The sequence below is a fragment of the Somniosus microcephalus genome, chromosome 23 (genome assembly GCF_052327205.1).
Source record: "Somniosus microcephalus isolate GS21.2 chromosome 23, FLI_Smic_1.0, whole genome shotgun sequence".
Taxonomy (NCBI): domain Eukaryota; kingdom Metazoa; phylum Chordata; class Chondrichthyes; order Squaliformes; family Somniosidae; genus Somniosus; species Somniosus microcephalus.
In genome coordinates this window covers 53548565-53574085 of record NC_141009.1, presented here as the reverse complement: position 1 = coordinate 53574085, position 25521 = coordinate 53548565, and the positions used below count along the sequence as shown (strand labels likewise).

Sequence of the window (25521 nt, the reverse complement as noted above, 5' to 3'; positions counted from 1 at the left end):
CCGAGATAAAAATACATTAAAATCCCCCACTATACAAGGATTTTCCACCTCTGCCACTTCAGTGAATAATCCTCAAAAAAACTTGCGACGCTTGCAATGGTCATTTGGTGCATAGTTATTGGAGATCGCAATTAAATTCCTCCATTTTTACCCTTAGCCATAAAAATCTCCCCTCAGTGTCTTTGTCCACCAAGGCAACGTTCTCTTTTATGGACGGACTCACCAAAACAGCCACCCCTCTACGGTTATTGTTTGCACAACTTGCAAACACCTCTCCCTTCCAAACCTTCTGAACTCTTTCTAGGATATCCTCATCCCAAAAGGTTTCTTGCAGACAGAACAAGTCCATGCCTTTAAAACCCTGCAACAACTGCTGCAATTTCTTCTCACCCCTCAGTCCGTTCACATTAATCGAGACCAATGTAATCATGGCTCCGAAGAAGGGAAGTATGCCTGATAATCTCCCCATCATTTAATCTTTGCCCCTTCCCTCCTCATGCTCCTTCCCAGCTTTTCAGGCAGCTGTTGCTTTTTCCTGCAGCATCCGACTCTTTTTCATCTCCTGTTTGAACCTTCCCTGCTGTTTCAGCCTCTTCCTTGCATTAAGTTTGGGCCCAGTAGCTGCCCTTTCTCCCTCCTTCTGCCCCTCACTAACCTTTCCCTTTCCACATGATGCCACCCCACCCCCCACTTCCATGTCTCTGTCCCCCTCTAATTCCTCACTCTCAAGCTCTTCTGCAACCCTCTGCCTGCTCCCCGTCTGATACATAATCCTGCTCCCCGTCAGATACTTCATCTCCCACAGAGAGTCTTCCTGCTATCGTGGTTTCTCTAAAAGTGCTGCTCCCTTCAACCTCATCTCCACCTCTGACCCTTGCTCCCTGATCCTTCTCTCTCTGGGACAATGGCACACCTATATTGCTCCCTTCTGGCATCTTTATCTCGCCGCTCTGGTCCTGCTGCCCCTTTAAGGCTCCTGCCTCTTGCACCCTCTCCTTGTCTTGCCCCCTCCTGCTCACCGAGATGTCCGACTCCCAGTCTTTCTTTGGAGTACTTACATTTACCACGCACCCGCCTCCTCTACCCCCGCGTAGACCTGATTCTTTAGAGAGAGCTGAACCGTATTAAGGCTCGAGTCTGCACTCGACCCTTGCTGCCCGCTGCTCTGTTCTTTTCCATTGTACTTGGTGTGTTTTCCACCATCTCCATCCGGTTCACTGCTCTGCAATTTTCTGCCTCTTCCTGTGCTCTTTTCTCCTTCAATTTACCAGCTGTGTCCTCCAACTGCTCCACTCCTCCGGCCGTTCCACTCACACCTCCTGCTCCTTCTCCCATCTCCTCATCACTCATAGAGCTTCCTTCTGCCTCACACTCAGTGGGTGGGGCCTTTGTGACACACCCCACAGCTCACCGCCTTGCAGCTCCGAGCGATGTGTCCAGACTCGCCGCAATTATAACAGTACAAGTCTGGACAGTTTCTTACAAGATGGTCGTGTCCAAGACAATAATAACAAACCTTCACTTGGTTTTCATGCAGTACTCGGAAGTGCTGCACTCCTTCCATTGTCTCGAATTTCATGCTGTATGGTAATGTTTTCACCCCCTCTGGGAACCGCACCTTTACGTAATGGGTTGTATCTGCTACCCGTGTTCCTGGATAGTATCTCTTTATTGCTGAGCAAATTTTAATGTCCCACGACTCCAACTTTTTGATTAGCACATCGTCCTCAATATAAACTGGCAAGTTTAAGAATGAGACCACCACCTCTTCTGAATATAGCAGAGATACCTCCAAGAACTTATTGCCAACTTTCAAACTGAGTAAAAGTCTTTCCACCTCCTCTCGGCCACTGACCGTCACCTCGAACACAACATTCGGCTTTGGTCGGCAGGCAAAGCAGCTTCCCTCGCCACAGTCCTCATGTACCACTTGGATAATATCCCAAGCTCGAATCTCCTTATCCTCACACTGAACCACCACCGTGTTTTCTTTTCCAAACCTCCTGGGGTCCCGGCCCAAATCTTTGGGCCTTTTTCTTTCCCTTCCAACCACAGTTTCTCCCCTAATTAAATTAATCTTGGGAACACTGTCCTCTGAGGGGCCCGGCACTCCGGACCCCTCAGCAGCCATCTGGCTGTTTATGGGCCAAAAAGGCCCTAAAACCTGAAAAAAAAAACCACCACCAACTTTTTACAAACTCACTCCAACTCCCTGCAGCAATCAGGCAGCCAGTAACACCTGCTCACTCCTAGCCCCTCCCACCTAGCGAGTGCTACCCACTGAGCCACAGCTGACACTGATAGGGATCATCCACTCAGCACTTCTGGCTAGATTGAAGTGCTCAAGTCCTTTGATAGTCAGTTGGGATATATGAAAAGAAAGAGGCTTGCTTTTATATAGTGCCTTTCATGACCCCAGGATGTCCCAAAGTGCTTTACAGCCAATTAAGTACTTTTGAAGTGGAGTCACTGTTGTAATGTAGGAAACGCGGCCAATTAGCAAGATCCCACAAACAGTAATGTGATAAATGATCAGGTAATTTATTTTTTAGGGATGTTGGTTGAGGGATAAATATGTGACTCCAATCCCACACTAAGACAGTTGACTCTTCACAGCTCTGAAGTGGCCTAGCACGCCACCCAATTGTATCAAACCGGTTCCAGGACAAAACTCACCACCACCTTCGAGGCAACGAGGGTGGGTAATAAATGCTGACCTTGCCAGCGACATCCGCATTCTGAGATTGAGTTTTAAAAAGCAAGTGCTGATTGTAAATGCTGGCAGGCTGTCCAACCAAGAGGGCCAAGACTTGGGGACTTAGCAGTCTAATTGGCTCAATTACTCACGAAGAATATTGCAGTCTCATCCCAGCATGATGACATCCTCGGCCAATGATCGCACCTGGATGGTTTCCATCAGAGGTCACTGTAGTGACCTCCCTAACTCAGGGCCCGGAGGCCAATTGTAGCACGTTCACTAGGTCTATCTTCTGGAGAATCTACAGAGTCAGCAGTTGCTACATTTGGCAGCAAGATTTTTCACAAGCCTTACATTGAATTACATAGGACACATACAGCACAGGAACAGGCCATTCGGTCCAACTAGCCTGTGCTGGTGTTTATACTCCACACCAGTGTCCTGCCATCCCATCTGCCTCATCTCAGTCTTTCAATTATATCTTTCTATTCCCTTCTCTTATGTACTCATTTTGGTTCCTCTTGAAAACATCTAAGCTATTTGCCTCAACCACTTCCTGTGGTAGCGAGTTTCACATTCTCACCACTGAGTAAATAAATTTCTTCTTATTTCCCTACTGGATTTATTAGTGACTCTCTTGCATTTATGGCCCCTAGTTTTGGATTCTTGCACAAGTGCCTTGTTTCCTGATTTTTGAAATAACATCCTCTTTCATATTCAAACTGCGTTCATTTACGGTCAGCGATTGCCAGCCTTGCCTGCAATGCCCACATTCCAAGAATTAACTTTAAAAAAAAGATGGCCTCCACAGGTGGATTATCCGGCAAGGATCACACATTAAGAACGACCATGTCTAGGTACAGACCTGTGCCCATGGAACTGTATCCCATCACAGGTCTGCACCTTCAGGAGAGCAGTGATAAGGGGCGGGACAGAGCCTCGGCCATGAATTTATCCTCAGATAATCGCGAAACACATTATTTTTCCTTTTTAATGAGGGACTGTAAATACAAAGTTCAGCTGAACAATACAGAGATGTAACTGTGGAGAAATAGGATGTGTCACAATAGCGGTTTCACGTAATGTAATCCTGAATCTTGCGTTTGACTTAATAGGCATGTGGGGTAATGAGAAAAGCAGCAGAACTATAAATACATTCCTCAATGTAACAAAGTCCCAAACCTTTTAATAAAGGCAGAATTTATTCACCGTGGAGGAGATTTCATTTAGTAATTAGCCCTCAGTGGCATTGTAAACATTGTGTGAAGATTTCCTGTGATTGCTAATTCTAGTGAAATTTTAAGTGTTCTTTTATTTATGAGTTTGCTTGGAAAAGCTAACATAGGAAAGGTCTTGTTATGTTTGTGGTGTTGCTAGCACATATTGGCCATCGGAAACTTTCTCCAAGAGATGATTGTGCGGTGCAGTAGATATGCAACACAAGACAATGGCCCTGAAATTAGGATCGGGAGCTTGCCGCGCGTGCAAGCCCCCGATGTGCACTCACCCGGCGCGCCGACATCTGAAGCCCGGGCCTGCTCGCATTTCCTGTCACTGGCCCAGTTCAGATGTCGGCGCGCTGTGCTTACCTGATCCAGCGGCGTAGTTAGTGCGATGTGCCGGCTGGGATCAGGTGAGCACTGTGCAGCCAATCAGGGGAGGGGAAACTTCATTCATGAGTTTGACAGTAAGAGCTGTCAAACTCATGAAAAGTATGGGCTGCCAAAACACTACTTTAACTTTAAATAAAATTTTAAAAATCATCCCACTGATTATATTAACTATAAATAAGTTTTTAAAAATGTTTTAAACAATTAATCAATTTTTTGAAAAAAATAAATTAAAAAATATAGGGTCTAAAACTAAACTTACCTTACTGTAAATTCTTTAAAAATAATAAACCTGTGGAAAAAAACATACATTGTACTAAAAGCCCACTTACCTGTAAAACTAAGTACTTACGTCTGGTTTTTCCACGCGGAGGCCTTTACACTCGGGCAACTCTGGAAAAAAAATGGAATTTCAGCGCGCACGCGCTGCCTGTGCAGTCGTGCGCGTTCTGCCTCTTAACCCCTTGGGTCAGAGGACAGGAAATGCCGGTTTTCAGCGCATGCGCTGTGCATGCTGAAAACCGGCAATTCCTCCGGGCACACACGTGAGTACCCCGTCCGTACTCACGCGTTGTGCCCGGAATTACTGGGCCAGTGTTTGATAAATATATTTCTGGTTAACACAGGCAATGCAGCATTTTCTCAATACTGCCTTCTTCACTGGCCTTCAGAATACTCTCAGCATCCTATCATGAATTAAGCACATAACTTAGGCTGATATTTCGGTCCTAGAGTGGGGGCTTGAAACGCCAACCTTCCAACTCAGAATCAAGAGTGCTACCGGCTGAGCCAAGCAAGTACTTGTAGATGTTTCACTTAATAAGTAAGGGAAGTTCATTTGTGTGCAGATAATGCATTGCGGACAAATGACCTGTTGCAAGTTGTGACACTATGGCCCAAGAGTTAGTCAATGCTGGCCTAGTCAGCCAACTTGCATGAAGAAGGGCAGAGATCCACCAAGCATTGGATTGTGGAATAGGAATCCTGGGGCAGCTGTAGGATTTAAATTTCTGGACTGGGCAATCTTCATCGGAGAAGGGGTGAGCCAAATAGAATGGCTGAAAAAGTGAAAGGAGCACAGCGTTCTGCCAACTTTGGCAATGGAGAGCTGGAGGTACTGCTACAGGAGGCTGGAAGGAGGACGGAATGCCTGTTTGGGGGGAAGAGGCTTTTTCAAGGAGTGCTGGTAGGATGGTGGGAGGCGATGGCATTAGCTGTTAATGCCACCTCCACCATCCCCCCAAACTTTGGCAGAAAGTTCAATGACCTGAAGAGGATGAGATTGACTACCCACCTCTGCACCAAGGCATCTGGGTGCCCGTTTGCATTTAATCCTTATCATCTGTCCACCAGGTAGTACACATCTCAGAGTCTCTTCAATGCCTTCCCAAGAACCATGGCATCTTGGAACACCATCCTACAACTCACACCATGATCTCACCCCCCCGTCAGCATGCTTTCGGTTCAAAGTACAGATTTCAGTGTCAAATTGCGGCCAGCATTCTTTGCTCCGTCTACCGATCAGCATGGATGTGTGCTTTCACACGTCTTGCCTTCCCAGGAGAAGGCAGCCTATGATGCAAGTGAGAGAAAGGCAAGCAGGGACGTAGAGAGGCAGAGAGGCAATCTCTCTGCCTTGTGCTCTTGTCCGGAAACATTGATATGAATCACAGCGTTATTTGAGTGAAGGCCTCAGGATGTGCTGCCACCGCCCTGACAATGGAAAGTGCTTGCTTTCCTCCTTAAACCTCTTTGCCTCGCTGCCTCTCTCTCCTCCTTTAAGATGCTCCTTAAAACCTACCTCTTTGACTAAGCTTTTGGTCACCTGTCCTGATATCTCCCTATGTGGCTCGGTGTCAAATTTTGTTTGATAAATCGCTCCTGTGAAGCGCCTTGGGATGTTTTACTACGTTAAAGGCGCTGTATAAACGGAAGCTATTGTTGTTGTTTAGGCAGGACGCCCCCAACGTCAGGTGGAGGCAGCGATTGTGTCGGGTGATGTGACAAGGCCGCAAAGACCTTACTCGAAAGCTTGGATTGGCCTGCGGTTCCAGCGCCCGACGTCACTTCAGGCGGAGACTCGGCGCTGCACGTCCCTGTCCTCTCCCGCGCGCAACCTCCAGCGGACGGGCTCGGCCAACTTAGAAAGCGTTTTCACTTCATATTCATTCTCACGTTAATTATTTATCTCATACAAGTTTTGAAAAAACGTAATTTTGCAGTACAGTGATTCAACAAGCCAGGTACTAAGAGCGTTACCAATACTGGAAAAGGCAGCCCAGTGGCGCAGTGTGTTTGTGTTCAGCTCTGTGAGGCCACACTTGGTAAGATCTGCACTGACAGGATGGGTGACGATACCCCTGAATGGGGGTTGGGGTGGCGGGAAAAAGAGGACCAGTCAACCACTCTGAAGCCCCCTGGTACCTTGCCCAAGTGACTATTATTCAGCCTTCAACTTAGGCAATGATTGCTATTCAGTAGTGGAGGGCATCACAGCTGAGCTTGATGCCGATATCCGCACACGCTTCCTCTCCAGTGAGAGAGTGATCGGAAGCAGAAACCTTCGCCCATTTCACCCTCCGCCCCACGTACCTCAGCCCGGGGGCAGTGAAGCCGATGGCGGCAATTTCTACTGGAATTTGGTCAACACAGCACCTCCCTTGTTGGGGGATGGTTGTGTTCCACATCGGTGGTTTGTTCGGCAAACCCAGCTATCCGGGGAACCCTCCAGTTATATTTTGATCCTCTCTAACCCCTGGATTCCTTATTTGGGGGGGTTGGGGGGGCGGGGGGGGGGGGGGGGGGGAGGAAAATAACTTCTAGAACGCAGAATCAAAAAACAAAGCAAAGAGAGAAAGTGGGTTGACCTACCACACTCGCTGCTAATCGGCGACACGCAGGCTTGGCAGGCAGGCCAGACAGCGGCCAGACCCTTCATTATCCTTTCCTGTTGCTGACATGTTGCAGCTTCTCGCCAACTGAGATTGAGATGCTGATCGTGTGTCTCTGTCTGGCTGCGATGTGCGGAAACATCTTGCAACATTTCCCAGTGAGGAGGAAGGTAACGTGTCGAAATCATGCTGAATTGCAACTTACAGACAAAAGGATTTGGGCAACGGTGAACACAACGGCGGAGAGGGGCAGTATTTATAGTGTGTGACCCAGCCCACCAGGCAGGCACGTGGATAAAAACGTGCTGTTGGCATAATATTTATGGGCCTTGTTTAATTTTTTTTTCATTTTGTAGTTGGAGGTGACACTGAGGGGGTCAAATTGGACATTTGTGGGGTGGGGTGGGGGTGGGGAGGGGAAGCAAAACGAGCAAAACTGCGTCGGCCGCCCATTATATAACACGTCCAATACTCAATTCCATCGAAGTCAACCGAACTGAATATCGGGCGCGGTACGGAACGGGCAGGCAATGCGAAAGCGCCTGTCCTGCACGATGGCCCAAGACGAATTTCTACCGCTGTGTGTCTATTGGTTCCCACATGTTGTATATTCATTACTCTCCCATGTTGTTGGATTATATATGCTTGCTTTAAGCTGTCAGGAGCCATCTATGTAATGAAATATGGAGCAGCCTGAGACAGAGAAAGAGAAACTTGTCCGGCATTTTTGGCAATGGGTCGGCTCGGCCTTTGGCCTCTTATGGCATCCACTGAGCTGAGCTCAACTCAACTGTGGCTCGGTGCGTAGCACTCTTGCCTCTGAGTCAGAACGGTCGTGGGTTCACAGTCCCACTTCAGACAGTTGAGCACAAAAATTGAGGGTGACACTTCAGTGCAGTACTGAGGGGGTGCTGCACTGTCAGAGGTGCTGTCTTTTGGATGAGATGTTAAACCAAGGCCCTGTCTGCTCTCTCAGGTGGATGTAAAAGATCCCATGGCACAATTTTGAAGAGGAGCAGGGGAGTTATCCCTGGTGCCCCACACTTCTAAAGTACTTCATTGGCTGTAAAGCAGTTTGGGATGTGCTGAGGTCATGAAAGGCGCTATATAAATGCAAGGCTTTCTTTACTTTTTATATTTTAATAGCTTGCAGTGACATCAGCGGCTTAGCAACAGTGAACTATGGAACACAATTGGTTGGAAAGCATTAGGCCTGCTTCAGGAGCTTTTGCCTCTTACCATCACTCTTAACTGTAACAACAGTAATATGGGACAGCTACATCCAGTTGTGAATGGTGGTGGACAATTAAATAACTAACGTGAGGAGGAGGCTCCATGAATGTCCCCATCCTCAATGATGGCGGAGCCCATCACACGAGTGCAAAAGACAAGGCTGAAGCGTTTGCAACCATCTTCAGCCAGAAGTGCTGAGTAGATTATCCATATCGGCCTCTTCCTCAGATTCCCAACATCACAGAAGTCAGTCTTCAGCTAATTTAATTCACTCCACGTGATATCAAGAAATGGCTGAGGGCACTGGAGACAGCAAAGGCTGTCCTGACAACATCCCGGCTGTCGTGCTGAAGACTTGTGCTCCAGAACTAGCTGCGCCTCGAGCCAAACTTTTCCAGTACAGCTACAACACTGGCATCTACACGACAATGTGGAAGACTGCCCAGGTATGTCCTGTCCACAAAAAACAGGACAAATCCAATCTGGTCAATTACCGCCCCATCAGTCTACTCTCAATCTTCAGCAAAGTGATGGAAGGTGTCGTCAACAGTGCTACTAAGTGACACTTACCAATACCCTGCTCACCGATGTTTAGTTTGTGTTCCGCTAGGACCACTTGGCTCCAGGCCTCATTACAGCCTTGGTCCAAACATGGACAAAAGAGCTGAATTCCAGAGGTGAGGTGAGAGTGACTGCCCTTGACATCAAGGCAGCATTTGACCGAGTGTGGCATGAAGGAGCCCTCGTCAAATTGAAGTCAATGCGAATCAGGGGGCAAACTCTCCACTGGCTGGAGTCATACCTAGCACAAAGGAAGATGGTTGTGGTTGTTAGAGATCAATCATCTCAGCCACAAGACATTGTTGCAGGAGTTCCTCAGGGCAGTGTCCTAGGCCCAACCATCTTCAGCTGTTTCATCAATGACCTTCCCTCTATCATAAGGGCAGTAGTGAGGATGTTCACTGATGACTGCACAGTGGTCAGAGCCATTCACAACTCCTCAGATAATGAAGCAGTCAATGCCCGCATGCAGCAAGGCCTGGACAACATCCAGGCTTGGGCTGATAAGTGGCAGGTAACATTCGCGCCACACAAGTGCCAGGCAATGACTATCTCCAACAAACGAGAGTCTAACCACCGCCCCTTGACATTCAACAGCATTACCATCGTCGAATCCCCCACCATCAACATCCTGGAGGTCATCATTGACCAGAAACTTAAATTGACCAGCCACATAAATACTATGGCAACAAGAGCAGGTCAGAGGCTAGGTATTCTGCGGCAAGTGTCTCACCTTCCGACTGCCCAAAGCCTTTGCACCAGCTACAAGGAACAAGTAAGGAGTGTGATGGAATACTCTCCACTTACCTGGATGAGTGCAGCTCCAACAACACTCAAGAAGCTCGACACCATCCAGGACAAAGCAGCCCACTTGATTGGCACCCCATCCACCACCTTAAACATTCACTCCCTCCACCACCGGCGCACCGCGTCTGCAGTGTGTACCATCTACAAGTTGCACTGCAGCAACTCACCAAGGCTTCTTCGGCAGCACCTCCCAAACCTGCGACCTCTACCACCTAGAAGGACAAGGGCAGCAGGCGCATGGGAACACCAAGTTCCCCTCCAAGTCACACACCATCCTGACTTAGAAGTATATCACCGTTCCTTCATCGTCGCTGGGTCAAAATCCTGGAACTCCCTCCCTAACAGCACTGTGGGAGTACCTTCACCACACGGACTGCAGTGGTTCAAGAAGGCAGCTCACCATCACCTTCTCAAGGGCAACTAGGGAGGGGCAATAAATGCTGGCCTTGCCAGCGACGCCCACATCCCATGAACGAATAAAAAAAAGCATACGATCCTTGCATAATTGAACAGGAGGTGCTCTAGAATGCTGGATACCCAATGTCAAACCAAAGCAAGATGCCTTACTGCCATAAAGAAGCAATAGTGGGCTGAATATCAGGCAGCAGTGGGGCATAAACTTGCCAGTGCAAAGTTGTGAAGGAAGCAACTTAAGCTTTGCCCCCTTGAATCGTAAACCCAGTAGGGCCGGGCACCATTGCCGTGACAGGCACTCCATAGTTTAATTTCTCCAACAGTGGAAACTCTTTGCAGAGAAAGTGAAGAGTGAACCAGCTCCCAGGCCTCGGTGAATGCTGTTTGTATAGCTGCCGTTGGAAAGTGTACATGAGGTGACTCACCTTCCAGTTCCCCTGACACTTTGTGCGCAAGCATTTAGCCAAACAAAACCTCCCACTGCTCAGAGGAAAAATATGCTGACAAAGCTGCACTGTTTCATTGCCTCCAATAACAAATTTTAAACATCTGTGGATAAAGTAAAGAAGTTGAACCTAGACAGTGATATATACCCAACAACTATGTAAACCGCTAGAATCACAGGATCTTACAGCACAGAAAGACGCCATTCAGCCCACCGTGCCTGTGCCGGCTCTTTGAAAGATTGGTCCCGCTCCCCTGCTCATTCCCCATAGTCCTGTAATTTTCCTTTTTAAGTATTTATCCAATTCCCTTTTGAAAGTTACTGTTGAATCTGCCTCCGCCACCCTTTCAGGCAGTGCATTCCAGATCATAACAACTCGCTGTGGAAAAAGATTTCTCCTCATCTGCTCGCTGGTTCTATTGCCAGTTATCTTAAGAACATAAGGTGTAGGAGCAGGAGGAGGCCATTTGGCCCCTTGAGCCTGCTCCGTCATTTAATGAGATCATGGCTACTCTGATCTTGGGCTCAGCAACATTTCCCTGCCCGCTCCCCGTAACCCTTGACTCCCTTATTGTTCAAAAATCATGTCTATCTCCACCTTAAATATTTTCAATGACCCAGCCTCCACAGCTCTCTGGAGAAGAGAATTCCACAGATTTTACGACCCTCAGAACAAATTCCTCCTCATCTCAGTTTTAAATCCGTGTCCCCTGGTTATTGACCCTCCTGTAAATTGAAACAGTTGTCTCCCAATTTACTTTAAAATTGTACCATTTAGTTTATATTGCCGCTCCTCATTATTCCTCCCAAAATGCATCACTTCACACGTCTCTGGATTAAATGTCATCTGCCATGTATCTACCCATTTCACCAGTCTGTCTATCTCCTCCTGAAGTCTGCTCCTATTATCCTCACTGTTTACTACATTTCCAAGTTTCGTGTCATCTGCAAACTTTTAAATGATGCTCTGTATACCCAAGTCCAGTTCATTAATATATATCCAAAAGGGCAGTGGTCCTAATACCGACCCTGGGGGACACTACTGTATACTTCCCTCCAGTCTGAAAAACCATTGGTCACCACCACTCTCTGCTTTCTGACTCGTAGCAACTGTTGTATTCACGATGCCACTGTCCCTTTAATCCCGTGAGCTTCAATTTTGTTAACGAGTCAATTATGTGGTACTTTGTCAAATGCCTTCTGAAAGTCCAAATACACAACAAGTCATTCAGTTGTAACAAACCGCTACGAAAAACAATAATCAGAATAAAACCGGACGGACCACCCGGCATCGACCTCGGCACCGGCTTCGGACATGACAACGGTCACCCAGCCCAGTCGACCCTGCAAAGTCCTCCTCACCAACATCTGGGGACTTGTGCCAAAATTGGGAGCATTGTCCCACAGACTAGTCAAGCAATAGCCTGACATAGTCATACTCACAGAATCATACCTTTAAACCAATGTCGCAGACTCCTCCATTACCATCCCTGGGTATGTTCTGGCCCACCGGCAGGACAGACCCACCAGGGGTGGCAGCACAGTGGTATACAGTCGGGAAGGAGTGGCCCTGGGAGTCCTCAACATTGACTCCGGACCCCATGAAGTCTCATGGCTTCAGGTCAAGCATGGGCAAGGAAACCTTCTGCTAATTACCACCTACCGCCCTCCCTCAATTGATGAATCAGTACTCCTCCACGTTGAACACCACTTGGAAGAAGCACTGAGGGTAGCAAGATCACAGTGTGTACTCTTGGGGGGGGGGGGGGGGCTTCAATGTCCATCTCCAAGAGTGGTTCGGTAGCACCACTACTGACTGAGCTGGCCGAGTCCTGAAGGACATAGCTGCCAAACTGAGCCTGCGGCAGGTGGTGAGAGAACCAACACGAGGGAAAAACTTACTTGACCTCGTCCTCACCAATCTACCTGTCGCAGATGCATCTGTCCATGACAGTATCGGTAGGAGTGACCACCATACAGTCCTTGTGGAGACGAAGTCCTATCTTCACACTGAGGACACTCCATCGTGTTGCGTGGCACTACTACCACTGTGCTAAATGGGATAGATGCAGAACAGATCTAGCAGCTCAAAACTGGGCATCCATGAAGCGCTGTGGGCCATCAGTAGCAGCAGAATTGTATTCCACTGTAGGAATTAACGAATTCCTATGAATAACTGAGATACACACAGGAGAGCAATTAAACAGGTCTTTACTCAAAGGAGATGCCACAGGGACTGCCTGGGCAGCCCCGTGGTTTGCGACGTGACGTCATCGCGTTTGCCTGCGTTTTCCCGCGCTCTTAAAGGGGCCATGCCCCGTACATGCAAACCCTACATACAAAACACAGTAGTGCCTAACACAATGGTACAGGTTTAGGCTGGTGTTAGAACATCGTTAAAGAGAATTATATACAGTTATCCAGAGTCATTCAGTGGTTCTGCCACACCACCACAATCTGTAACCTCATGGCCCGGCGTATTACCATTGTACCATTATCATCAAGCCAGGGGACCAAACCTGATTCAATGAGAAGTGTAGAAGAGCATGCCAGGAGCAGTACCAGGCATACCTAAAAATGAGGTGCCAACCTGGGGAAGCTGCAACACAGGACTACATGTATGATAAACAGTGGAAGCAGCATGCTATAGGCAGGGCTAAGCGATCCCACAATCAACGGAGCAGATCAAAGCTCTGTAGTCCTGTCACATCCAGTCATGAATGGTAGTGGACCATTAAACAACTAACGGGAGGAGGAGGCTCCATGAATATCCCCATCTTCAATGATGGCGGAGCCCAGCATGTGAGTGTAAAAAACAAGGCTGAAGCATTTCCAACCATCTTCAGCCAGAAGTGCTGAGTGGATGATCCATATCAGCCTCCTCCTGAGGTCTCCACCATCACTCACCGAAGCCAGTCTTCAGCCAATTCTATTCACTCCACGTGATATCAAGAAATGGCTGAGCGCACTGGCTACAGCAAAGGCTCTGGGCCCCGACAACATCCTGACTGTCGTGCTGAAGACTTGTGCTCCAGAACTAGCCGCGTGTCTAGCCAAGCTGTTCCAGTACAGCTACAACACTGGCATTTAAATGACAATGTGGAAAACTGCCCAGGTATGTCCTGTCCACAAAAAAACAGGACAAATCTAATCTAACCAATTACCACCCCATCAGTCTACTCTCAATCTTCAGCAGAGTGATGGAAGGTGTCGTCGACAGTGCTATTAAGTGGCACTTACCAATACCCTGCTCACCGATGCTTAGTTTGGGTTCCGCTAGGACCACTCGGCTCCAGACCTCATTACAGCCTTGGTCCAAACATGGACAGAAGAGCTGAATTCCAGAGGTGAGGTGAGAGTGACTGCCCTTGACATCAAGGCAGCATTTGACCGAGTGTAGCATGAAGGAGCCCTAGTAAAATTGAAGTCAATGGGAATTAGGGGGAAAACTCTCCACTGGCTTGAGTCATACCTAGCACAAAGGAAGATGGTTGTGGTTGTTAGAGGTCAATCATCTCAGCCCCAGCACATCGCTGCAGGAGTTCCTCAGGGCCGTGTCCTAGGCCCAACTATCTTCAGCTGCTTCATCAATGACCTTCCCTCCTTCATAAGGTCAGAACTGGGGATGTTCGCTGATGACTGCACAGTGTTCAGTTCCATTTGCAACTCTTCAGATAACGAAGTAGTTCATGCCCGCATGCAGCAAGACCTGGACGACATTCAGGCTTGGGCTGATAAGTGACAAGTAACATTCGCGCCACATAAGTGCCAGGCAAAGATTATCTCCAACAAGCGAGAGTCTAACCACCGCCCCTTGACATTCAATGAGATTACCATTGCCGAATCTGTAATGATATCAGCAAATAGTGATGTTATTTGCCTGTTTGATTATCATGTCTTACCAGCATAGTTGCCTGATTGATTACTTATGCCTGACCAGCAGAGGTCATGTGACAAGGACAAGCAGTTTGGGTTTGGTTTCAGTTTCGTTCTAGATGGATTTCTAATATGATGTCTCCTGTAAATGCTGTTAACTGAGTTGAACATACTTTAGATAAAAAGTCATTCTCTTTCATAAATGTCTCGTCATTGAACCCACAAAGAAATCAATACATGGTGTCAGAAGTGATTGAAAGAGATGAAGAGGAAAAATCTGAAGTTAAATCAGCTCTCCACATATTAGCAAGCCAAAAGAGAACATCGTTGCTTACCATTGGAGAATAGCTAACGAAGTGAAAAAATGGAAGGTTTACACCCACCGGCGACGCTTCAGTTGACAGGTAATGTGGCTGAAAATTGGAGGAGATTCAAATAACGTTTAGAGTTGTATTTAGCGGCAATCGGAGCTGACGAGAAAAGTAATAAAAGGAAATCGTCACTGTTCTTACATGTCGTGGGTGATGAAGCGCTGGAGGTGTATAATAACTTCACATTCGCTGTTGATGGAGACAAAATGAAGCTAGATAAAATAATGGAACAGTTTGAGGCCTACTGCATACCTAAACGTAACGTTTGAGAGGCACAGATTTTTCACATGTGTTCAGAAAACAGGTGAGACTATTGATCAGTATGTGACTGAACTGAGAAACAGAAGCAAATCGTGTGAATTTGGGGGACTGACAGACTCGCTGATAAAAGACAGACTGGTGTGTGGTATTCCGAATAATGGTCTAAGGGAAAGACTGCTAAGAGAGCAAGATCTAGACCTGGGAAAAGCCATAGCACTGTGTAGGGCTACAGAGACTGTGAAGTTGCAGGCAAAGGAGCTGTTCAGTGACAATAGCTGCAACGTGGATGCAGTGAGAATGAACGGACATAAACCGTTTAACAAAAAGAGCACCAGTGTGAAAAAAGAGGCGTGGCCAGCGAACGAAAATGAAAGGGACAATCGAAAGACATGTAGTCGATGCGGTACACAGCATCCACCAAAAAAGTGTCCAGCATATGGTAAAACATGCAATAGTTGCAACAAAAACAACCATTATGCCTGTTGCTGCAAGAACCAAGTGCAACAAAGCAAGGTCCATGCAGTAGATGAAAGCGACATAGAGGAGTTCTATGTAGATGTTGTGTCTGAAAACAAAGAAGAAAAAAAAGAGACTGGATGTTGACACTAAAACTGAATGACATACATATTCCATTTAAATTGGATACTGGAGCACAAGTTAATGTGATATCAGAGACTGATTTTAAGAAAATTAGACCCAGACCAAAGATACATGGAATAAAAGTGAAAGTGACAGGATACACAGGTACTGATATACCAGTGAAAGGAAGATGCATTGTCAAAGTAACACACAAGGACAGAGAGCACACGCTAGCATTAATCGTGGTGCCAAAGGATGTGCAAGCCATACTAGGTTTAAAAGCCTGTGAGAGACTGAACCTGGTAAAGAGAGTCCTCGTTGTGGAAAGCGAAGGAGAGACAGTCTATGATGAACTGAATGTTGCGTACACACCGGGTAAGCTGATGTATACAGCAGACACGTTGTCCAGAGCTGTTGACCCAGGAGAGCCCGCAAACAGTGAAAAGGCTGATGTACAAGGCAAAAGACAGTGGAACTGACTTCTACCAAAGCATGCTTGTATACCGCACAACGCCGCTCGAGTGTGGTATGTCACCAGCCCAACTCCTGATGGGACGTCGGCTAAGGTCAAACCTACCCATCCCGGAGAACCTCCTGAAAACAAAAGAGGGGGAGAAAGTGAGGAAGTTCAAAGAACAACAGAAAGAAAAACAAAAGTACTACTATGACAGAGGAACACAAAACCTACCTGAACTCCACACTGGTGACCAAGTAAGGTTCAAAGACAAAACAAACATATGGACTCAGAAGGAAACTGTCCTGAGTGAAGTTCAACCAAGATCATACACCATTCAGACAGATGAGGGTGCTGCTCTGAGAAGAAATCGTCGAGATCTTCGCATGGGACCAGCCACAGCAGGTCAAGAGACTGATACTGTTGAACAACCTGATCACACAGCTGAGAAACCATCATCTGAGGCAACAACTCAGATTCAAGGACAATCAATCAGAAAATCCTCAAGACACGTGAAGCCTCCTGAGAGACTCATTGAGCAAATTTAAGGACTATTGTTATAGAAGGAAGTAATATTATCTTATTCTTTCTTCAAGTTCTAGTGTATTTACATATTTCATGTGAACACACAAAGCAAGGTTAAAAAACCTTGATCATGATAATGATAATGTAAGTTCATTAAGTGTTACAGTTAAAATGCAGATTAATACAAAGAAAACATGTTGTTAGTTAAAAGTAAAATCTTTTCTTAAAACAAAAGTGAGATGTAATGATATCAGCAAATAGTGATGTTATTTGCCTGTTTGATTATCATGTCTTACCAGCATAGTTGCCTGATTGATTACTTATGCCTGACCAGCAGAGGTCATGTGACAAGGACAAGCAGTTTGGGTTTGGTTTCAGTTTCGTTCTAGATGGATTTCTAACATGATGTCTCCTGTAAATGCTGTTAACTGAGTTGAACATACTTTAGATAAAAAGTCATTCTCTTTCATATATGTCTCGTCATTGAACCCACAAAGAAATCAATACAGAATCCCCCACCATCAACATCCTGGGGGTCACCATTGACCAGAAACTTAACTGGACCAGCCACATAAATACTGTGGCTACAAGAGCAGGTCAGAGGCTGGGTATTTAGTGGCGAGTGGCTGCAATTTGTACCATCTACAAGATGCACTGCAGCAACTCGCCAAGGCTTCTTCGGCAGCACCTCCCAAACCCACGACCTCTACCACTTAGAAGGACAAGGGCAGCAGGCGCATGGGAACACCACCACCTCCAAGTTCCTGTCCAAATCACACACCATCCTAACTTGGAAGTATATCGCCGATCCTTCATCGTCGCTGGGTCAAAATCCTGGAACTCCCTACCTAATAGCACTGTGGGAGTACCATCACCACACGGACTGCAGCGGTTCAAGAAGGCGGCTCACCACCGCCTTCTCAAGGGCAATTTGGGATGGGCAATAAATGCTGGCCTTGCCAGTGACGTCCACATCCGAGGAACGAATAAACAAATATCAACTGCACTACCCTCATCAACCCTCTCCGTTACTTCATCAGCAACAAGAACAACTTGCATTGATATAGTGCCTTTAATGTAGTAAAATGTCCCTAGGCGCTTCACAAGTGCGTTATCAAACAAAATTTGACATCGAGTCACATAAGGAGCTATTAGGACAGGTGAAACAAGCAAGAAACTGCATTACTTCTGAATAGACTTATTTCTCGATTGGGCTTATATTCGCTGGAGTTTTGGAAGAATGAGAGGGGATCTCATTGAAACTTAAAATTCTAACAGGACTAGACAGACTAGATGCAGGAAGGATGTTCCCGCTGGCCGGGGAGTCCAGAACCAGGGGTCACAGTCTAAAGATAAGGGGTAAGCCATTTAGGACAGAGATGAGGAGGAATTTCTTCACCCAGAAAGTGGTGAACTTGTGGAATTCTCTATCACAGAAGGCAGTTGAGACCAGTTCATTAAATATATTCAAGAGGGAGTTAGATATATTTCTTAAGGCAAAAGGGATGAAGGGATATGGAGAGAAGGCAGGGACAGGGTACTGAATTTGGATGATCAGCCATGATCTCATTAAATGGTGGAGCAGGCTCGAGGGGCCGAATGGCCTACTCCTGCTCCTATCTTCTATGTTTCTATGTTTATCACGGCGTGTTCAGTGGCTATCAGGATGATCAAACTGGATATTCATCAACGAGCAGCTCAGCAGTTTTATAAGCCAAGGGTGCACTCAAACTTCCTGTTCCTAACTACACAACTTACTGTGCCTCCTAACTTAGTATCATCTGCAAATTTGGATATATAACTCTCTATTCCTTCAGCCAAGTCATTGAGATATATAATGAAAAGCTGAGGTCCCAGTACAGATCCCTGACGAACACCACTTGTCACATCCTGCCAATCAGAGTACATTCCCTTTATCCCTACTCTGTCTCTTAACTCCCGACCAATCACCAACCTACGTCACAAGGTTACTTCCAATTGTGCGCGCTTTTATTTTTGCTAATATTCTCTTGCACTGAACATTATCAAATGCTTTCTGGAAGTCAATATAAACAACATCCACAGACGCTCCCCTGTCACGAACACGCAAAGAAAGTCTTACATTTATAGAGTGCTTTTACCACCTCAGATCCTCCCAAAGCACTTTCGAAGTTGTAGTATAGGGAAACACAGAATTTGCACACAGCAAGCTCCCACAAGCAGCAATGAGATAATGAGCACATAACCTGTTTTAGTGATGATTGTTGAGGGATAAATTCCAGCCCGGACATTGGGAGAACTCCCCCGATCTTCTTGAAAATAACGCCATGGGATCTTTAACATCCAGCTGAGGGGGCAGATGGAGCCTCGGTTTAACGTCTCATCCAAAAGACGGCACCTCTGGCAGTGCAGCACTCCCTCAGTACCGCACTGGAGTGTCAGCCTGGATTTTGCACTCAAGCCTCCTGGAGTGGGACTTGAACCCACAACCTTCTGACATTAGTAGCCACCCACTGAGCCACAGCTGACACTACAAAGCCAAGCCAGGGGAAACAAGGCAGCAAGAAACTGCATTACTTCTGAACAGACTTACTTCTCACGGCGGGTTCAGTTGCTATCAGGACGATCGAGCTGGATAGTCATCAACGAGCAGCTCGGCAGTGAAGTTCGTCACGTTCAGGCACTGCGAACCCGAGAGTAATCCTGTTTGCAAATAAAAGCAGCACAAGTCAAGCCACCACTGGATCTTCACTGTGAGACAGAAATAACCCTGAGGAAACGTCTCGACTCATTCAACAGTGAGACAGATTGCAGCACTTAAAAATCACTGAGCTGAATTAAAAGCCAAGCTGGATTTTCAACTGATCTCATAATAAGTAGATTTCAAGTGAATACCTTTTCCAACATAAATTGGCAGGAGGGGCCGTGGAGTTTCACCGGGAAAGGTTATCTTCTGCTGTTGCCTCAGGAAATGCAACACATCAAAAATCCTTGAGCTTGTCAAACGCAGACTAGTGGTCCTAGTGGAACTGCTGCAGTTTTATGAGCTCCCAGTGACTGCCCCCACACAAGGCAGGAAGGTAGTGCAGGAGTCACCTGCGGTCATCTCCCTCCAAAACAGGTTTACCGTTTTGGGTACTGTTGGGGGAGATGACTTATCAGGGGAAGGCACCAGCAGCCAGGTTCAGGGCACCATGACTGGCTCTGCTGCACAGAAGGGTGGGAAAAAAAGGGATAGGGCTATAGTGATAGGGGATTCAATTGTAAGGGGGATAGATAGGAGTTTCTGTGGCCGAGACCGAGACTCCAAGATGGTATGTTGCCTCCCTGGTGCAAGGGTCAAGGATGTCTCGGAGCGGGTGCAGAGCATTCTGAAGGGGGAGGGGGATCAGCCAGTTGTCGTGGTACATGTAGGTACCAACGATGTAGGTAAAAAGAGGGAGGAGGTCCTACAAGCTGAATTTAGGGAGTTAGGAGCTAAATTGAAAAGTAGGACCTCAAAGGTAGTAATCTCTGGATTGCTACCAGTGCCACGAGCTAATAAGTTTAGAGAGAGTAAGATAGATAAGCTAAATACGTGGCTTGAGCAGTGGTGCAAGGGAGAGGGATTTAAATTCTTGAGGCATTGGAACCAGTTCTTGGGGAGGAGTGACCTGTACCAAGGGGACGGTCTACACCTGAGCTGTGAGGGAGCCGATGTCCTCGGGGTAATATTTTCTAGGGCGGTTCGGGAGGATTTAAACTAATTTGGCAGGGGGATGGGAACCTAGATAGTGGAAAAGAGGGAAGTCATATGAAGTCAGAAATAGATGGTAGAAAGGTGAGAAGCAATAAGCAAAGGAGAGAAACACAAAGGGCCAAACTAATTCATAATGAGAGTGTGAAAAAAGCAAGCCTGAAGGCTTTGTATCTTAATGCTAGAAGCATTAGGAACAAGGTGGATGAATTAGTTGTGGAAATAGAGGTAAACAAGTATGATTTGATTGGGATTACAGAAACGTGGCTGCAGGGTGGGCAAGGCTGGGAACTTAACATCCAGGGATATACAATATTTAGGAAGGATCGGCAAAAAGGTAGGGGAGGTGGGGTAGCATTGCTGGTAAAGGAGGGGATTAATGCAATGGAAAGGAAGGATATTAACTCGGATGAAACGGAATCTGTATGGGTAGAAATGAGAAATAGCAAGGGGAGGAAAACATTAGTGGGTGTGATATATAGGCCTCCAAATAGTAATATGGAGGTGAGGGAAGGCATAAAAAGGGAAATTAGAGAAGCGTGCGATAAGAGCACAGCTGTCATCATGGGTGACTTTAATTTACATATTGATTGGACTACCCAAATTAGTAAAAATTCTGAGGAGGAGGAATTCCTGGAATGTTTTCGGGACGGTTATCTGGACCAATATGTCGAGGAGCCGACTCGAGATCAGGCCATTTTAGACTGGGTATTGTGCAATGAGAAGGGACTTATCAGCAATCTTCTTGTACGAGGCCCCTTGGGTCAGAGCGATCATAATATGATCGAGCTCTCAGTCGAGATGGAGAGTGAGGAAATTGAATCAGAGACTAAGGTCCAGAACTTAAATAAAGGGAATTACGAGGGTATGAGACGGGAATTGGGTAAGATTGATTGGGTGGTGTTTCTGGGGGGATTGACAGTGGATAGACAATGGCAAGCATTCAAAGATAGAATGGAAGAATTCCAGAACATGTTTATACCGGTTTGGCATAAAAATAAACCTAAAAAGGTGGCTCAACCGTGGATAACGAGGGAAATTAGGGACAGCATAAAATCAAAAAAAAGGGCATATCAACTGGCAAAAAAAAGCACCAGACCGGAAGATTGGGGGCAGTACAGGATACAGCAAAAGAGGACAAAGGGATTAATCAGGAAGGGGAAAATAGAATACGAAAGTAAACTTGCAGCAAACATAAAGACAGACTGCAAAAGCTTTTATCGGTATATCAGGAGGAAAAGACTGGTAAAATCCCAAGTCGGTCCCTTGCAGTCCGATTCGGGAGAATATATAATGGAGAATAAGGAAATGGCAGACCAATTAAACTCATACTTTGGTTCTGTATTCACAAAGGAGGACACAAATAACCTCCCAGGAATATCGGCAAACATAGGGACTAATGAGAGGGAGGAGCTGACAGAAATTAGTATCTCTAGGGATATGGTGTTGGGTAAGTTGAGGGGACTGAAGGCCGACAAATCCCCGGGGCCTGATAAACTACATCCTAGGGTACTTAAGGAGGTGGCCCTGGAGATAGCAGATGCTCTAAGGATCATCTTCCGGAACTCCATTGACTCGGGAACAGTACCCGTGGATTGGAGGGTAGCTAATGTTACCCCAATATTTAAAAAGGGGGGTAGAGAGAAAGCAGGGAATTATAGACCAGTAAGCCTTACATCGGTTGTGGGCAAAATGCTAGAGTCCATTATTAAGGATAAAATAGCGGAGCACTTGACAAATGGGGAAAGGATCGGACAGAGTCAACATGGATTTACAAAGGGTAAATCGTGTTTGACTAATCTGCTGGAATTTTTTGAGGAAGTAACTGGTAAAATAGATGGGGGAGAGCCAGTGGATGTGGTGTACCTTGACTTCCAGAAAGCCTTCGATAAGGTTCCACACAAAAGATTATCATGCAAAATTAAGGCGATTCCTGTGCGACACCGGCGCACAGTGCAGCATTATTCCCGCGTTAGCTATGGATGTTCAATCTGGGAGGCACGGTATCTCACTTGAGGTGGCTAATGGCGGTGCTATCCGGACCTTCGGCAAACGGCGGGTCCAGGTGTGCTTCGGCGGCCAGCGATTTGTGTGGGAATTTGTTATGGCCAGGGTTTCACAAGCCATCCTCGGCGCGGATTTCCTGTGCGCCAACGGCCTCCTGGTCGATGTGCGGAACCGGCGGCTGGTCAACGTGGCCACGTTTAACTCCATTCCCTGTCACCGGGGCAACACCATGTCGCGCACTGTCTCTTGCGCTTTCCCAACTCCGGACGATTTCACTCGCCTGCTCGGAGAATTTCCAGACCTGACCAGGCCCACGTTCTCCTCTACGACCACGAAGCATGGTGTTGAACACCACATCACCACCACCGGCCCCCCAGTACACGCGCGGGCTCGGCGCCTCGAACCCGGCAAACTGACGGTCGCGAAGGCGGAGTTCGCTACGATGGAATGCCTGGGAATAATTCGCTGGTCCAATAGTCCCTGGTCTTCGCCTCTCCGCATTGTACCGAAACCTGGCGGTGGATGGCGGCCATGCGGCGACTATCGACGGCTTAACGATGCTACCACTCCTGATCGATACCCGATCCCCCACATTCAGGATTTCTCTGCCCATTTGGCTGGGACCACCATTTTTTCAAAGGTGGATCTGGTCCGAGGCTACCACCAGATCCCGGTACACCCGCAGGACGTGCAGAAGACTGCAGTCATCACCCCATTCGGCCTGTTTGAATTTCTGAGGATGCCTTTTGGTTTGAAGAACACTGCCCAGGCCTTCCAGCATCTCATGGATTCTGTGCTGCGGGACCTCGACTTCATTTTCATCTATTTAGACGACATCCTCGTGGCAAGTCGGAGCAAGGAGGAACGCAACACGCACCTGCACACCCTTTTTCATCGCCTCAGCCTACACGGCCTGATTCTCAATCTGGCCAAGTGTCAGTTTGGTCTACTGCACATGGATTTCCTGGGGCATCGCATTACACCGGAGGGAGCAGTGCCTTTGCAAACAAAGGTGGAGGCGGTGACGTCCTTTCCGCACCCACAGACCGTCAAGGCCCTGCAGGAGTTCCTCGGGATGGTAAATTTTTATCACCGCTTTGTGCCCAAGGCAGCTCTGCTCATGCAGCCCCTGTACGAAGCCCTCAGGGACAAGTCTGGCAAGGATCCGGTTAGCTGGACAGTCGACATGGACCGGGCGTTCGTTGAAACAAAAGGCACCCTCGCCAACGCGACCATGTTGGCGCACCCGCTACCAGGTGCCGCCATCGCCCTCACCACCGACGCGTCAGACTACGCCATCGGCGCGGTGCAAGAACAGTGGGTCCATGGTACGTGGCAACTGCTGGCGTTCTTCAGCCGTCAACTACGGTGCAACGAGCGCAAATACAGTACCTTTGACCGGGAGTTGCTAGCTCTTATCCTGGCCATCCGCCATTTCCGGTTCTTGCTGGAAGGACGTACCTTTACTGCTTTCGTAGACCATAAGCCCCTAACGTTCGCTATGGCCAAGACCGCCGAACCGTGGTCAGCCCGACAACAACGTCAACTTACGTTTATTTCTGAGTTCACGACGGACATTCAGCACGTGGTCGGTAAAGACAACCTGGTGGCAGATTGCCTCTCCCGCGCGACCGTTCATGCAGTCCAGCTCGGAATCGACTACGCCCTCATGGCTGCGGATCAAGCCTCGGATCCGGAGGTACAAGCTTACCGAACCAGCCCCTCTAGCCTCCAAGCGGCCGACGTCAAATTCCATTCCGCGGGCACCACGCTACTGTGTGACGTCTCCGTAGGAGATCCTCGCCCTATTGTGCCGGCCGCCTGGCGCCGAAAAGTGTTTGACGCCATACACGGGTTGTCACATCCTGGCATAAAGGCCTCGCAATGGCTGATGTCGTCCAAATTCGTGTGGTGGGGCATGCACATGGATGTCCGTGACTGGGCCAACACCTGCGTGGTCTGCCAAAAGGCCAAGGTGCAGCGTCACGTCAAAGCTCCATTGGCCACCTTCGCTGTCCCAGAACGTAGGTTCGATCACGTGCATGTTGACCTGGTGGGGCCACTTCCACCTTCCCATGGGTTCACACATCTTCTTACGATGGTGGACCACACCACTAGATGGCCAGAGGCAGTTCCTTTGTCATCCACCACTTCCGCGGACGTAGCCAGGGCATTCATCTCCTCTTGGGTCGCCCGTTTCAGGGTACTGGCGGACATCTCTTCCGATCGTGGGCCGCAGTTTTCCTCTGAGCTCTGGAACGCAGTGGCTCAAGGGCTCGGAATCAAGCTACATCGCACCACAGCCTACCACCCACAGGCGAACGGCCTGTGCGAGCGATTTCACAGGTTGCTCAAAGCCGCACTGAGAGCCAGCCTTCAAGGCGCTGGTTGGGTGGACAGGTTACCATGGGTCATGTTGAGTCTTCGCATGGCACCCAAGGAAGATCTTCGCTCGTCCTCGGCAGAGCTCATCTATGGCCAGCCGCTACGCGTATCAGGTGATTTCCTTCCGACTCCAACAGAGTCATGGTCCACATCCAAGCAACTCATCAGCCACCAGGAGGCTGCCAGGTGTTTTGCACCAGTACCAACGTCACATCACGGCTTTCAGAGCTCCCACGTCCCAGCAGAGTTGAAGAACGCCGAATATGTGTTCATCCGCCACGATGCTCATCGGGATCCGCTCAAGGCCCCTTACACTGCTCCTTTCCGCGTGCTAGAGTCGGGGGACAAAACTTTCTCGTTGGACATCGGGGGTAAACCGGACCACATTTCGGTTGACCGGTTGAAGCCGGCTCACTTGGACCTTGACTGCCCGGTCTAGACCGCACAGCCGCCAAAACGTGGCCGACCGCCCACAGTCGCCGTGCCAGATCAAGCGCAACTGCCCGCCAGCCCGCCCGCCGTCCGGCAGCTTCCACTTCAAACGTACAGAAGTCGCTCTGACAGGCTTGTCAGGCCTCCTCGCCGTTTCACTTTTTCTGTTAAAGACAATTCTGGGGGGACGCATGTGGCGGAGCCACTAAGGGACTCCGATCAAATGTATATAATTCCCTTTAACAGTGTGTTAACTA

At 47.8% G+C, this 25521-nt stretch overlaps 1 protein-coding gene across 1 annotated transcript in view; it reads right to left on the bottom strand.

The window, feature by feature from the left end:
• The window catches only part of LOC147101853 (alpha-(1,3)-fucosyltransferase 7), a 50084-nt gene extending 30683 nt beyond the window's left edge, over window positions 1–19401 (bottom strand). The window contains exon 1 of the mRNA XM_085965986.1: window positions 19298–19401. The gene's annotated coding sequence lies outside the window, so the exon portion shown is untranslated. The remainder of the gene's footprint in view (window positions 1–19297) is intronic.
• Between the last annotated feature and the right edge of the window lie 6120 nt (window positions 19402–25521).